Source organism: Macaca fascicularis, chromosome 2 (assembly GCF_037993035.2).
Source record: "Macaca fascicularis isolate 582-1 chromosome 2, T2T-MFA8v1.1".
NCBI lineage: Eukaryota > Metazoa > Chordata > Mammalia > Primates > Cercopithecidae > Macaca > Macaca fascicularis.
In genome coordinates this window covers 196,689,764-196,705,642 of record NC_088376.1, presented here as the reverse complement: position 1 = coordinate 196,705,642, position 15,879 = coordinate 196,689,764, and the positions used below count along the sequence as shown (strand labels likewise).

Sequence of the window (15,879 nt, the reverse complement as noted above, 5' to 3'; positions counted from 1 at the left end):
CTTAAGATTGGAAACTGTAAAACTACTAGAAGAAAACATAGGGGAAAAGTCTCCACGGTATTGGGCTGGGCAATGATTTTTTAAATATAAGTCTAAAAGCACAGGCAACAAAATTAAAAATACACAACGGGACCATAGCAAACAAAAGAGCTTCTGCACAGCTAGGGGAGCAATCAACAGAGTGAAGAGAAAACCTATGCAATGAGAGAAAATGCTTACGAACCATACATTTGATAAGGGATTAATATTCAAAATATATAAGGGAGTCAAGCAACTTAATGGTTAAAAAAAAAACTTGATTAAAAATAGGCAGAGATCTGAACAGATATTTCTCAAAAGATGACATAGAAATGGCCAACAGGTATATGAAAAAATGTTCAACATAACTAATCATCAGGGAAATGCATATTAAAACCACAATGAGATATCACCTCACACCTCTTTAGAATGGCTATTTTCCAAAATAGAAAGATAACAAGTATTGGAAAGGATGCAGAGGAAAGAAAACCCTGGCACATTGTTGGTGAAACTTAGTACAGCCATTTATTGAAGACAGAATGAAAGTTTCTCAAAAAATTAAACAGAACTACGAAATGATTTAGCAATCCCCCTACTTAGTATTTAATCACAGAAAATGAAATTAATATTTGAAGACATATCTGTATGTCTGTTGAAGCTCTGTTCACAATAGCCAAGATATGGAAACAATCTAAGTGTCCATTAACAGGTGACTAGTTGAAGAAAAGGTGTTATAGATACATAAAGGAATACCATTCAGCCTTAAAAAAGAGAAATTGTGTTTTGGTAACAATATGGATGAACCTGGAAGACTTTATGTTAAGCGAAATAAGCCAGACATAAAAAGACAAATACCACATGATCTAACTTATACTTGGAATTTAAAAAGTTGAACTCATAGAAGTAGACAGTACAATGGTAGTTACCAAGGGCTGGGACTGGGGCTGGGGAGGCCGTTGGGGAGATGTTTGTTAAAAGATACAAATTTGCAGTTACGGAGAAAAAATAAGTTCAAGAGATCCGATGTACAACACAATGACTATAGTTAATGAGGTATTCTTGAAACTGCTAACAGTAGATTTTAAGTAGTCTTACCACAAGATAGAAGTATGTGAATTAATGCATACATTAGTTATCTTGCTTTAGCCACTCCATAATGTATGCATATTTTAAAACAACATGTTGTACATGAAAAACATATGCAGTTTGTATTTCTTAAGTAAGAAATAAATACATAATGTGGGAAACAAGTTTATAGAAAAATGTCGCCACACCTGGGAGCAACAAGAACTCAATGAATATTCGTGCCATGACTTCATTAATTAACTCACTTGTCAAGAAGCTACATGTTACACTTCAGTCTAGTAATCAAGTAACTAACATTTTTAGGCTTTCTGTTATTTGTTAATTAATGAATTAATAAATTAATTACATCTCAGTAATGAAAGGGCAAAACAGCTTCATGCAGTCAGATGAGTATGGACTTCGTAATATGTCAGATATGGACACATATTCTGTTTCTAACCCTAATTTCTATATGACCTCAGGTAAAGGTAATCTACTTCCCTCCATAAACCTATTTCCTCATCAGCAAGTGGATTTAATTAATCTCATCTTGCATATTCTCATTTCATCTTAGAAAATTTCAGAGGTGTGTTTTGAAACTACCCCGCCAGTACAATACACAGCAATAGAGCAAGAGCGTAGTTTTTTGCTTTTTGTTTTGTTTGTTTGTTTTTTAAGACAGAGTCTCCCTCTGTCACCCAGGCTGGACTGCAGTGGCACAATCTCAGCTCACTGAAGCCTCCTCTCAGGCTCCAGCAATTCTTGAGCCTCAGCCTCCCATGTAGCTAGGCCTACAGGTGCACACCACCACACCCAGCTAATTTTTGTATTTTTAGTAGAGACAGGGTTTCACCATTTTGGCCAGGCTGGTCTTGAACTCCTGACCTCAGGTGATCCGCCCACCTCAGCCTCCCAAACTGCTGGGATTACAGACGTGAGCCACTGCCCCAGGCCGAGCATAGATTTTAAAACAGGAGACATCTTAAAATGGCAGATTTCCAAACCTCCTTTCAGGACTCAATGGCATCAGAGTCAGAATCTTTGGGAGTGGGTCAAATACCTACATAGTTATTAAGCTCTCTGGCTTTGATCTGATGCACACAAGCCAAATGTTTAAGCACAATTGCCTGGGATGAGGACATAGTATATACCTTATAGTCATTATTTAAAGTACTTTCAAACACATTCATTTCATTCAATTCATGCAATTCTTACAAGCCAGGGAGTCATTGATCCATTCATTCATTTAGTAACCAGGCAATGATTGAGCATCAGGCATTATGTTAGGTACTGAGTGGTAAAATGGGAAACAGGACTAGGTGTTCCTTAGTTATGGAATATGTAATGAAACAAAGTTCATGATGTTTATACACAATATGAATGTGCTTAATGCTGCTAAATGGTACACTTGGAAATGGTTAAAATGGTGAAGTGTATGTTATGCATATTTTGCCACAATAAAAAAGAAAAAGTTGACCATATTTATTCTTTATAGCAATTATTCCTAATAGTACATTATTCTGGGAGAAGCATATTAAAATGTTAGTTTCAAGGGTTGGGAGATCACATATAGATTTAAAATGTCAAGTAGTCTCCACAAATTCTGAAATGTTTTCAAGGTATATAGCACTCCCTCAGCCATGAGGTAATGACATGGAATGCACCAGCTCTTTTACTGACTTGATCAACATCTATGTCAAATTATTTGATCTCTCTGATGTTTATCTTTTCTTATGTAGATCAGCCTCAAGAGTTAACACTTTAAAGTTAAGTAACGTCCAAGAAAGCAAGAGACAACCTCAATGTCAAAGAGAGCCATAGTGGAGACAAATGTAGTCCACTCAAAACCAATTATAAGTACCTCTGGATCAAATGCTGCTAGTGGTCACTTCAGATATCTTAGCTTGGCTACTGTGTATGTAGTCAGTGCTCTTCAGAGGACTTCATTATCTCTGGAGTATGCCATCACAGAAAAATATACAAATGTTTGCAATGTATCATAATTGGTTTTAGATACTTTTATATGCATTACTTCATATACTGAAACCTTTTTTTTTTTGTAGTGAGGACATTTAAAATTTACTCTCTTAGCAAATTTCAAGTACCTACTATATTGTTACAAACTGTAATCACCGTGATGTTCAGTAGATCTCTCGAGCTTATTCCTCATATCTCACAGAAATTTTGTGTCCTTTGACCAGCTATTCCTCAACATCCCCCATTCCCTCCAGCTCTTGGCAATCATCATTCTACCCTCTACTTCCATAAGTTCAACTTTTTTAGATTCCCTATATAGGTGTGATCATGTGGTATTTGTCTTTCTGTGCCTGGCTTATTCCACTCAGCATAATGTCCTCCAGGTTTATCCTTGCCATCACAAATGACAGGATTTCCTTCTTTCTTAAAGGCTGAATGGTATTCTATTGTGTATATATACAACATTCTCTTTATCTATTCACTCATTGATAGACACATTTTTAATTTGTAGTATTAGTTTTGATAAGTTATGACTTCTAAATATATGCATTTTTAATTTATTTCTGCATTCCCAACATTTTCCCACCAGTGGCATACCTAATTTTTGTAGTAGTAGTAGTAGTAGTAGTTTCTGAATCTATAATTAAATGAAGCTATACAAAGCTTTCATTAGAAGATATAGTAACACAGAAATAAATCATTCTCCAATTTTGTTGTGCATGAGACATGTTGGAATTAATTTGTTTAAAATTTCTAAGCCCAAATCCAAAAGATGCTTTTGCAACTATAGGGTGGAGATAAGGATATAGTGGTTTTCACAAGGTTGTGAGCTGGGTGCAATGGCTCATGCTTGTAATCCCAGCACTCTGGGAGGCCGAGGCAGGCGGATCACTTGAGGTCAGGAGTTCAAGACCAGCCTGGTCAACATGGTGAAACCCCATCTCTACGAAACATAAAAAAATTAACCCGGTATGTTGGCGGGTGCCTGTAATTTCAGCTACTCAGGAGGCTGACGCAGGAGAATTGCTTGAACCCAGGAGGCGGAAGTTGCAGTGAGCAGAGAATGAGCCACTGCACTCTGGCCTGAGTGACAGAGCAAGACTCCTTCTCAAAAACAACAACAACAACAACAACAACAAAAACAAGGTTGTAAAGTAAGTTGTTGTTCAAACAAACACTACAATTAAACTCCCATTCTTACCCTCTCCCCCAGTATATTAACATTAGATGTTGGCAGGTCCATGGAAGAAGATATATTACTTCTTTTTTCACCTCATAATTACATAGTTTTCTTGCTTATATATAAGTAGAAGAGCAGATGACAACTGAAAGAATAAAATACACCCTTCTTTCTATTTTTCCTCATACTTTTTTTTACACTAGTAACAAATGTTTATATAGCAAATATTGTCTTTACTTCTTGATTAGTAGTTTTACTTTCTCTATTTTAATAGAGAAAATTAATAAAGAATAGAGAAAATCTTCAGATTCTTTGCACTTAAGTGTGTATATATGTATATTTATATAATAATACAATTCAATTTAAATTACTGATTATAATTTGGAAAAACTTCAGTGTTTTTGAATTTCTGATGTTGCTGACGATTCATAAAAAAAATTATTTATGGCCTATGATAAGATGTTACTTTTGAAGTATGGTATCTTTGTGCTTTCCATTCACTTATAAAAAAGCTGTTAAAACCAAACCTTGTTATTTATAAATATTTATAAAGCAAAATCCTATCATGAGTTTAAAACCACATGTCACTTTTTCACTACTCTGTAACAGGGATTAATATGAGCTAAGTGGAAGCTGCCATTTTACTGATTCTTCAATTTAATTATTTATGATCAGAAGTGAACAGAGATCGAGATGTGCTCTTAAAAGTAATTCCTCTCATAGGATACTCATGTCGTTGACTTAGATTATTTTTAGTTCACTTCCACTATGCCTAATGCTTTCTTCACTGTTTTTCTTCGGACTGTGAAATTATTTTTAAAGTAGCTCTTCTTCAAAATAACAAGCAACAACCAACAGTATTCACTATTATTCATCCAAAATTTTAGAGTCATGCAATAACAAAGGCAAATACAGGGTACCTATTTGTAAATCAACAAGCGGTGTTCCTTATACTTAGAAATCAATTGGGAATTTAGGGGGAAAGAGGCAACATCAAATTAGACTGCAAGACTGGCAGCAAGAGATGGGTCCTACTTTCCGTGCTCTTTCTTGAATTCTTTCAGAAGTGTCCTTGCTTTTGAAAAGCAGGAAACTGAATGAAACCCTCAGGCTGTTTCTTAAATTAATGGAGAAATTCCCCCCTCCTATTCCTTCTACCATTGTGAACTTTCCTTCGAGGCCCACTCTGAGAGATGCCCTGATTCAGTGGAACTAAAGTATGAATTTAAAAGGCATAGTTATCTAAGCTGTCTTTCTAGCCGGAAAATTAATTAGCAGTGCCCTGATGTAGCAAAAACAGAGATCTTGTTTTAGCAGTATTTGGGAAAATTGCAGTCATTTACCATGATTGACCTCTGCTTAGTCTTTCAGTTAGCAATTGCCTGCTCTTTTTTATTGATAATTCCTCAATTTTCCTCACTTTGGTCATTGTTTAACAGTGAATTCTCTTTGATGAGATATCCTTTTACTAAAGAGTTTTCCCCCAAGTCTTGACCCTATAACAATACCTCTTTAGGACCACAGTTTATTGTGTACTATTTATGTTAAAGCTGAAAAATATGCTGAGTTGTCCTACCTTGAGGCTGAGGCTGAATAAACTCTGTGGACTCTGATTGTGAATCTCTTATCAGAGTGCCTCTTCATCCCTACTCTAATGCTTTGGCACTGTTTTAGATCCCAGAATCTTAGAATAATCACAGAGTGGGTGAGAGGTGATGTTAATGAGAATAAGATTCAATTTTTCCTTCAGATACACAGAACGGATGTACAGAGTCAAAAATTAATTTCCATTAAAGAAAAATAAAGATAATGTTATTTCTTAACATCTGATTTTGTGGTCTGGACTTCTTTCCTACAATAAACGTTACAAGTTAAAGTGAGTCTTATAGTTTAGTGATTTTCTTCATCTACACTTCAGCAATATTAACTATTTAATTAAATGAATGCAGCTTCCAAAAAGACCACACAAAACAAAACACTGATCACGAAGATGTGAAGACTTGAAAGAAAAGGATAAATAGAGGTATCTATAATAACTTTATCTTACTATATTTGAAGAGGTGTTGCAATAGAGTGACTGGTCATTAGCTTTGTTTCATTTCTAGGTGCCAGAGAATAGGGAATTAATTTTAAGCCAGGCTTTGATTGTAGCCAAGTCAAGTATTATACATACATTTCATTTTCCTTTTTGAATATACTAATAAATTGGCTTATGAAGGATGGAACTAAGATAAGGAGAATGAGTTTCCTGAGATGCAAACTTTAAGTGGGGGCTACCTTTCAGGGTTATGGAAATACTGACCCTGCATGCATTTGTATTACCTTGCGAGTGTCTGCCTTCTTAAATTTTGTCTCCTAAGTTTCTCATCCTCTCACTCTGGTCTCAGCTGTTTGACTTTTAATATTTGTATTATTTTTAAAATACCAGGTAATGTAGAAACAGACTTGCTTTTGGAATGAGGCTAATATATTAATGTTAGCATTAGAACATATTGTTCACATAAACAAATTGCTATGTTGCTATTCATTCTTTCACTATTAGTATTTGTGTTTCTCATGAGTTGTGGCATTTTGATGCTATAATATTGGCTTGATTCATGTTACAACTAGTCCAGTGTAGATTTTTCAGAAAAATAAATATTTAAAGATCTGATTTTCCTTTGACTATTTTTTAACTGAAACCCCAGAACAATTGATACAAAAATGTTTTAAATGTAAGCCGGGAGTTCAGTTACTTGGTGCATGGTTTGTAAGTCTTACAGACTCCCTGCAATCTGAAACATCTCTAGTGCTGACCACCACTGACTTGTGCTATACAGAAGAGTTCTGTGACAGTAAACTTGTTTCAGAATGAATATATCCTGAAGACTTAATTCTACCTTAAAAAACAAAATAGGGTCACAAGACCACACTATTCTGAGTTGAAGAGTCATTCACACAAAACAGAACAAAACAAAACTCTAAGGCTAAAGAACAGAAACTCTGCTAAAGGTCAAGGCAAGGAAGCTGGCCCGGGCACTTCAGCGTGAGAGTGAAATCCTCCCATCTCCAGAGTTCTCGTTGGGGCTGAGTGAGCCACGAGGCACAGCGGGCATGGTGTCTAGGACCCACAAAACTCTTAGGTACAAACAAAACATGTTTTAAGTTTATTTCAAAATCACAAGAAAAAATGGATCTAACCCAGCTGCATAACTTCATAATAACATGCTTGTAAAATATAATTACTTAATATATATTTTTTTAATATATACTAGGACCACAGAAGCAAAATTTCCTATGGCCAATGAAAATCATCATGTCACTGTGCCCATTGTCTCTGGAAAAGATTCATAATCCTGGAAAGAAGCATTGATATTCTAGTTTAGGTCACAAGTCCACCTGTTGACTCAGTGCTGCTAGAATTTGAATGGAGGAACAAATTAATAAATGGGGTAAATGCCTGATGGCAAAAAAAAAAAAAAAAAAAAACACATCAAAACAACAAATGTCTATTTCATATGGGTGGCTAGGCGTTATGAATTTTAATAATGAGTGTTCATTTTCATTGATGTTTAAGGAATCGTTGTATGAAAACTGCCAATTCCTTTCAATATCTGTCTCCTGGTGAAAAGGTGGTGCAAATAGATATGTCAGATATGTATGCCTCTTCTAGATAGTGAAAAATACTGACAGACCAGTTTTCCATCTACCAATTTGTCCTTCCATATTTAATGCCAAATTTAATTGTAATGATGTTTTAATGGTATAATGTTCCCAACTCTCCCTAAACATCTTCTCTATGTAAGGTTAGGTTTTGTGCGGTGTATTAGTTTGTTAGGTAGGGCTGTTGTGGCAAAATACAACAGATTGGGTGACTTAAATATGAAAGAAATATTTTCTTGCAGTTTTGGAGGCTGGAAGTTCAAAATCAAGGTGTAGGCAGGGTTGCTTTCTTCTCACTGTGTTCCCTCTGTGCATGTCTATGTCCAAAATGCCCAAATTTCCTCTTTTTATAAGGACACTAGTCATATGGGATTAGGGCCCATCCTAATGACCTCTCTCAAACTTAATTGCCTCTTTTTTAAATGTTTTTTTTATTCGTAGAGATGGGGTCTCACTATGTTGCCCATGCTGGTCTTCAACCATTGGGCTCAAGCGATCCTCTCACCTTGGCCTCCCAAAGGGCTGGGATTACAAGTGTGACCCACCATGCTCACCTTAATCGCCTCCTTAAAGACCCTGTCTCCCAGTACAGTCACATTCTGAGAGTTAGTCATTCAGCATATGAATTTTGGGGGGATACAATTCATCTCAAACCATAAAGTAATAAAAATAGATTAAATATACTGCTCTATGTAAATATATGTTTAAGTTATTATTACTACAGGTTTTATTATTTAATATAATGCATGCCTTAATATGAACTATGCAGCTGGAACAGTGGAGGGTCATGAAGACATAAACTTGTGTCACTTAAGTCCAGAGGGCTTTGGGCCACTATGACATACACAGGTTGAAGAACATAAACTTTTTTGTGATAAAGCCAAGAAAAGCATTTCCTATAAAGCAGTATTTCTAATACTGTGAACCATGTATCACCTGGATTAGAATCACCTGGGGTGCTATTTATTGGCTTCACCTCACTTCCACTGACACGGAACCTCTGGAGGTGGGGACTCAATCATCTGAACTTTTATAAAGTTTTCCAGGTGATGCTGGTACATAGTGAAGTTTGAGAACTGCTCTGGAGTCAGGTGCTATTTTTTGTCTTTTACTTTTTAACTTAATATCTTTTAGATTCACAGAATCGGAATAATGATACTTAGTCACTAGACTCATCATTTCTCTGTGGGCTGTGTCTATCTATCTATCTATCTATCTATCTATCTACCTACCTACCTATCTCTCTCTCTCTCTATCTGTCATCTATCCACATCTATCATCTAAAATATACTGAATGTCATTGAGCTCACAAAGAACTAATATAATACATTGATCATAACTGATATTTACTAATATGTTTGATTATAACTTGTATTTACTAATATGTTCTCCCCATGCCATCCCAACCCCCTCTATAATGACCACTATCTGAATTTGTGCATATTTTTCTCTATCTCAAAAAAGTACGTATATATAAAAATCTCCATAATACATTTTTGTATATACATATATATATAAAGACACATATGTCTATATCCCCACATCTATCTATCTATATTTTAACTGTTTTGAACTTTTAAAAAAGGGTAGTAGGTTGTTCATAGTCTAAGATTTTATTCAGCTCCTCCTCCCCACTGACAATATCATACATTAAATTTCACCTGAATTATTCCAAGTAGCTTTATAGTTTGTCTATTTTCACTCTTGCAGGTATATATGTTCATTGACACTATTACAGAATTTTCATTTTTTGAGACGTGGTCTTGCTGTGTTGTCCAGGCTGGTCTCGAACTCCTGGGCTCAAGCAATCCTCCTGCCTTGGCCTCACAAAGTGCTGGGATTACAGGCATGTGTGACCACACCTGAGTTGCACTATTGTAGAATTAAACTGAATGGATATATCACATTTAATTATTCATCTCCATTTCACTTGTGTTAATTTCTCATATTTCCCTATTATAAATAACCTTGCTAGGAATATTCATGTATATGCATCCAAGTGCACAAATGTGAGGCATATTCTTGGATAGTGCCTAGCAGTATAAATGTTGAATAGTTGGATATGAGAATTACTTTAAATGATATTGCCAAATTATTTTTCGGAGTCATTTTAACTATTTATGTTCTGATCAATGATACTAAAATTATCTTCTCTAGCCCATGATGTGATCAGGGCTCTTAAATTTTGTCAATGGATGGATATAAAATGATATCTTGTTGTGGTCTTAACTTGCATTTCTTTAACCACAAAGACATTGAGCCCATTTTCATATTCTTACTAGTAATTATGTGTTTTCTCTTCTCTGAAATATCTGTTTGTGTCTGTTGCCCATTTTTCTGTTTGTGTCTGTTTTGCCCATTAAGTTGTTTATCTTTTCCTTTTTATTTTTTAAAAGTGATTCTTTGCTTTTAATATATCCTTGGTCATCTTCTCCTAAAAGTTTTTACTTTGTTTTCCCTTACCTTATGTGCCTTTTGAAAAATCAAAATTCTTCATTTTAATAGAGTCAGTTTTATCAATCATGTCTTGTAGCTAGCATTTATTTGGTCTTGTTTTAGGAAATGATCTTTATCCCAAGGTCAGAAAAGTATTAATCTACATTTTTGACTAAATGCTTAAAGCTTTGTCTTTGATATTTATGTTTGTAATCTGAGTTTGCTTGAGTGAAAGGCATTAGGTAAGGATCTAATTTCCTACAATTTTTTTACATACAGATGGTAATTTTTCTTTGGTTTTATTAATTGATTTTTTTTATTTTGAACTGATCTTGCATACCACTCTTGTCAAGTTTTCATATATGTGTATCTGTCTAAACTCTATTACATTTAATCTGTTAATTTATAAAACTCCAATACAACACTACTCCTATCGTATTTATTATAGCCTCATAATAAGTCCTGCTACCTGGTAGGGTAAATCCTCACTCTTTATTCGTTTTCTGCAAAAATATCTTGGTTATTTTTGGCTCTTTAATCTTCCATATAAATTTCAAAACCAGACTGTCGGGTTTTATTAAAAAAAAAACTTTATCTGTATCAAGTGACTTAAAAAAAATTCATTTACTCTGTGGACTCACCAGAATGACAGAGATAAGGAAAGAGAACTATTAGTCTGGCCTCGAAAGCTATTATATCACAATCACTTAATGTTTACATACATTTAATTAAAAATATATTTTTAAATAGTATTTACTTTGGGATTTAAAAATTTATGTTTGCTTAGGGCATTAAAGAAAAGGACTGTAATCTAAAGTTTCTGTTTTTTCATATCATGGTTTGCATATTGGGAAGATTTAGAGTGATGTTATTTCAGCTTCACTTTCACAGCTAGCTACAATGTACTTCAATGTTTCTTCATGCCTTTTTAATGTATAGATACTCAAGGAGAAACTACTATGCTTTTCATTATAAGGTGGTTTATTTACTACTAATTGAAAATAAATGAACCCTCTTTCACAAATTTTAAAATGTTGTTATTGGGATAAATACAAATTGATTTAATATTCCTCTTGATAATAATAAAATGGCACACATCACCCCATCCTTATCCCTGTAAGAAAAATAGTTTCAAACATAATGTGTAACTTGGATAAGCACACATAATATGGCAATTACAATATGACTCCATTCTCCCCTTACCTTACATATTCACTAGTAGTAAGTTAGGTAGCATATAAATCTGCCGCAGTAATTTACAGAATAGAAGCCTAGTGATCAAAAGGAGTTTGTGTAGTTTCTTAAAGTATGTTATTTATTCATGACACATAGCTTAGATAGTGATAGAATTTAGCATAGTGCATATGTCTGCTACTTCACTGTATTTGTGTTAGCAAAGAGGTTTTTTTTTTTCCCCCTAGTTCAAATTTGCTCAAGGACACAGAATGTGAGGACGTTTAGTATTCAGGTGCAGTGTACTCTGTTCTGTTAATTCCTTTTATGCGGAGAAGCTGGAATGTGAAAAGGTTGTAAAACAAGGAAACAAACTCAAATGGTTATTTCTTGTTTGGGTCTAAGTCCATTATAATACAGTGCCAATAAACATAGTGGCTAAGATAATACAAATGTGAACCACTCTATTTGTGTCTGAAATTCACTAAGACCTCGATTCTAATTTACGTTAGATGAAAAGGTATTTACAAAGCAAAAAACAAAAGATACAATTGAATAAATGTGCAACTTCTATTCTTCTGTTCTAACCACATTCTTTGCAATGAGCTTTGCTTGGGTTTAAGCTTTTACCTTGGACTGAAATCAGAAGAAATTGGATTCTAAGGCTTGAGAACTCCTCACTGAAAAATTGGTAGACTGAAGGGAAGGAGAAAGGCAAACTTCGTAAATTGAGAAAAATTAAAATCTTCTCCGTAATTGAGGTTATATATACAAGATTAGACCACGCAGAAACAACAACTGAAATGAAAGTGTGAGTCAATGGCACACAAGACATACTGCAGGACAAATTATGTTTCCAATATAGATGAAATCAATTTCATGCACAATTTATTAGTGCTGTCACGGACGGTCTGTCCTAAGACAGGATCTAGGTGAATTGAGTTATTTACCTACAGCAGTAGCAAGTGGTCTTTTAGAGCAGTGTTTTTTGAACTTCTTCGTTTCCTAGGGTGCTTGTTAAAAAAAAACACAGATTGCTTTGCCTTACCTCAGATCTAGCGATTCAGAATTTACTCTGCAGGAACTTGGAAATCTGTAGTCATTATCAGTTAAGTTACGAAAACACTACCTCCGAGGAAGGTCATGTATGAACCAGGAGAACCCTAGTCAAGTGTGTTTATGTGTTGGGGTGGGGGGTTACTTTACTGAAAGTAATTTTTTTTTTTTTTTTTTTTTTAATGCAGTGTTGCTTTGTCGCCAGGCTGGAGTACAGTGGTGCCATCTCGGCTCACTGCAACCTCTGCCTCCTGGGTTCAAGTAATTATCCCACCTCAGCCTCCCAAGTAGCTGGGATTACAGACATGTGCCACCACATCCAGCCAAGTTTAATATTTTTAAAAGAGACGGGGTTTTCCCCATCTTGGCCAGACTGGTCTCGAACTCCTGATCTCATGTGATCTGCCCACCTCAGCCTCACAAAGTACTGGGATTACAGGTGTAAACCACTGCACCCAGCCTAAAAATTTAATGTTTAAGATTGTATCTCCCTAAAAATGCACCAACCTGAATAGAAAGATCTAGTTAACATTTATTTGATTTCATTATTTTCCTATTAGGTATAATTATGACTTAGACCTTTTGTTTTTTATTTTATTTTATTTTATTTTATTTGGTCAGGAAAACGCCTAGTTTGGAGTGAAACCAGGGCCTTCTTATGAGCTAAACAGTGTGTTACAGCTTCAATAGACTAAACAAGCTCTAAATTTTATCTTCCTATGGTAAGTAGAAAATGATAATTTAAAATGTGCTTTTTATTTATCTGCATTAAGCCAACATGAAGAAAATTTAACATCTGATTTTTTAGTTAGTACATAAAATAGAAAGTTGTTTAAAGCAACAACAAAAGCCAACCAGATAATTTCGAATCAATAAATTTAGAATGTGTTCTTACAGCTAAAACTTTATAAAGAGAATTTCAACTTAGATATACAAGAATTACTCCAACACATTTTCCTTTGGAATTAGAGCATTTTGCATATGTAGCTTGCCTGGGAACTTTTGATTTCTAAAAGAAGTGGTTTCTTTTTACAGCAAGATACCTGTTTTTCTAGTAGGAGGATAGGTTCAAAGAGATTCGGCATCTTGCTTGGAGGCGCCCATCCGTCCCTGGAAAAGTCAGACATCAGAGAGGAGTTCCTGACTGAGCGCCCGGCCTCTCGTGGAAATGTTTCTGTTGCCCGTGCACTTCCTGAGACAACTTAGTCCTTGAGAATTCCAGATTTCTTGTTTTGTTGTCCAGAGTAGCCTTCCTTTCAGCACTGCAAGTGTCAGAATTGTTTTTGACGATGATTAGGCAAAATAAATGAATTTTCCTTTACAATTTAATCTTTGCGGAGCCTCTCCACAGGAGCCACCGTGAAGGGCAGATGCTCCATAGCACGAGCTCATCCTTTCCTCCACCTGTGACCACCTGCTTCCTGCCTCAGCACTTCCATCCACCGCACAGCCCAGCTGCCTCCTCGGTTCCAGGACCCATGGCTCCCTCAGTCACCGCACAAGTGCTGTGTGAGCAGCGACCCTGGGGGCCTCCCTGTCATCGTGCAGCTGCCTTTAGCCTGAGCACTGACTTTCACAGATTCCCCTCACATTTCCACTGTCAGCCTGAGGCCAGACTGCACAACTTCCCTGGTCCGTTTTGTGAGCCTCCAGCCTCCTGCTTCCTGCTTCCTGTGTGGGGAACCCTGGAGATTGACGCGCCCGTCTGTCCACCAATGCCTCGGAGTTGGGCTGCACAGGAAGCAGGGCTGTCTACCTCCTTGGACCTGCCCACTCATCTCTGAGGAGAAATGCAGCTCCCCCCCCCAGAGGAGGAAGTGAAGTTTAGAATGCGTCTCCAAGATACAGTTGACAATGTTGCTCAACTAAGCCTCGAATTAATTTGAATTTTGTGAAAATAAGCATCAAAAATATGACTACATCATACTGAAGTCTGATTCAAAGTTTGTCTCTCAGCAAGCTTAGAAGCCAAGCATAAGAAGAGATAGGTAGCGTAATCACAGTAGAAAAATGCCAAAATATGAATGGAATTATGCCAGGGTACTGGATCCCTAATATTTTCGTGGCATTATCAGTGTTTCTGGCCTCCAGAAGTCTATTTGCTCACCTGGGTCTTAAATACCTTATTAATAAAATGTAAACTGCAAAATTTAACCTGCCTGAGGACCAGGACTTTGGTCAGGTATAATTTTAAATTCAATACATTTCATCATAAAAATAATATTAACAATTTAACATTTAACAAAATTTGACCTTTAAGCTTTGTTAAAAACATTTTATGTTTTTAGTAACATGGAAACAACAATATTTTGAAAAAATACAAAACAAGAAGCAAATCTCTTAATAAGACTGCTGGCATTTTTAAGGATTTATGTTTGTGGGTACACAGACATATATTTCTTCTTTCTCTTCTCTTTACCTCTCTTTCCCTCTCACGCACACACAAAATTGTGTATTTTTAATTCTTCACTTCTTTTTACTCAAATTCCATGATAATTTATATTATAAATTAAATTTTAAGAATAGTTTTATTTTTTCAGTTTTTATATTAGTTTTCGATGTTTATGTTATACTCTATAAATCTCTCATCTTTTGATTCAAACTTTTTTTGCAAATAAAATTTTAATGATAGACATTTGTTAAGTGTTTATTATGTGAAAATTATTTTCCATATACAGATGCTTCTCAACTTACAATGGGTTTATGTCCTAATAAAACCGTCCTAAAGTAGGAAAATTGTAAGTTGAACCATGGTAAGTCGGGAACAGTCTTGTGGTATTTTATTTGAAAAACGTTTAAATTGCTTAAATCTACAATAGCTTTCAAACAATATAAAATAACGAGATGAAAATATTGCCCGAGAACACCAGACTAATGGAAAAGAAGCAGAGAAAAAATAAACTGAAACAAGAATTATGAAATGCATGCTGTTAAGTTTTATACTTTCATTAGAGATGTGCATCAAATTACATTTTGGATTTTTAACAGCCAAATTGGGGACAAGGGGTGTTGGCTAGCAAGAAGGTATAATTATTTACATATCCTAGTGTTATAAAATAAAATCAAACCCATTTCCTGAAAATGCAGCCTTTCTTGATATAGAGATCTCAGGCAATAGAGATGTTAGATCATATACTTTCTTTTTTTAAATAATCTTTAAATTCAAAGAATATGCACATATTTATAGTTCTTGATACATATTACCAATTTTCTTTTCCCCAAAGCCAGCATAGGCATCGTCACATAAACTTTTCAATGCACTAAGTGGAAATAGCTCCTCTTTTATTAATGTCTTTAATTAATCCCTATTTATTTGTTGGTAGCAAAATTCA

At 35.2% G+C, this 15,879-nt stretch overlaps 2 long non-coding RNA genes across 6 annotated transcripts in view; one reads left to right on the top strand and one right to left on the bottom strand.

Moving 5' to 3' along the window:
* Positions 1-14,221, bottom strand: part of LOC135969434 (uncharacterized) — a 264,944-nt gene extending 250,723 nt beyond the window's left edge. For both annotated transcript variants that reach the window (XR_010584696.2, XR_012431768.1), the window contains exon 1: positions 13,591-14,221. This is a non-coding gene — a long non-coding RNA (uncharacterized lncRNA). The remainder of the gene's footprint in view (positions 1-13,590) is intronic.
* Positions 1-15,178, top strand: part of LOC123571745 (uncharacterized) — a 53,650-nt gene extending 38,472 nt beyond the window's left edge. For 2 of the 4 annotated variants that reach the window (XR_012431769.1, XR_012431770.1), the window contains exon 2: positions 13,169-15,178. This is a non-coding gene — a long non-coding RNA (uncharacterized lncRNA). The remainder of the gene's footprint in view (positions 1-13,168) is intronic. The other 2 variants (XR_012431771.1, XR_006695942.3) reach the window with 2 other exon arrangements.
* Positions 15,179-15,879: the final 701 nt, after the last annotated feature.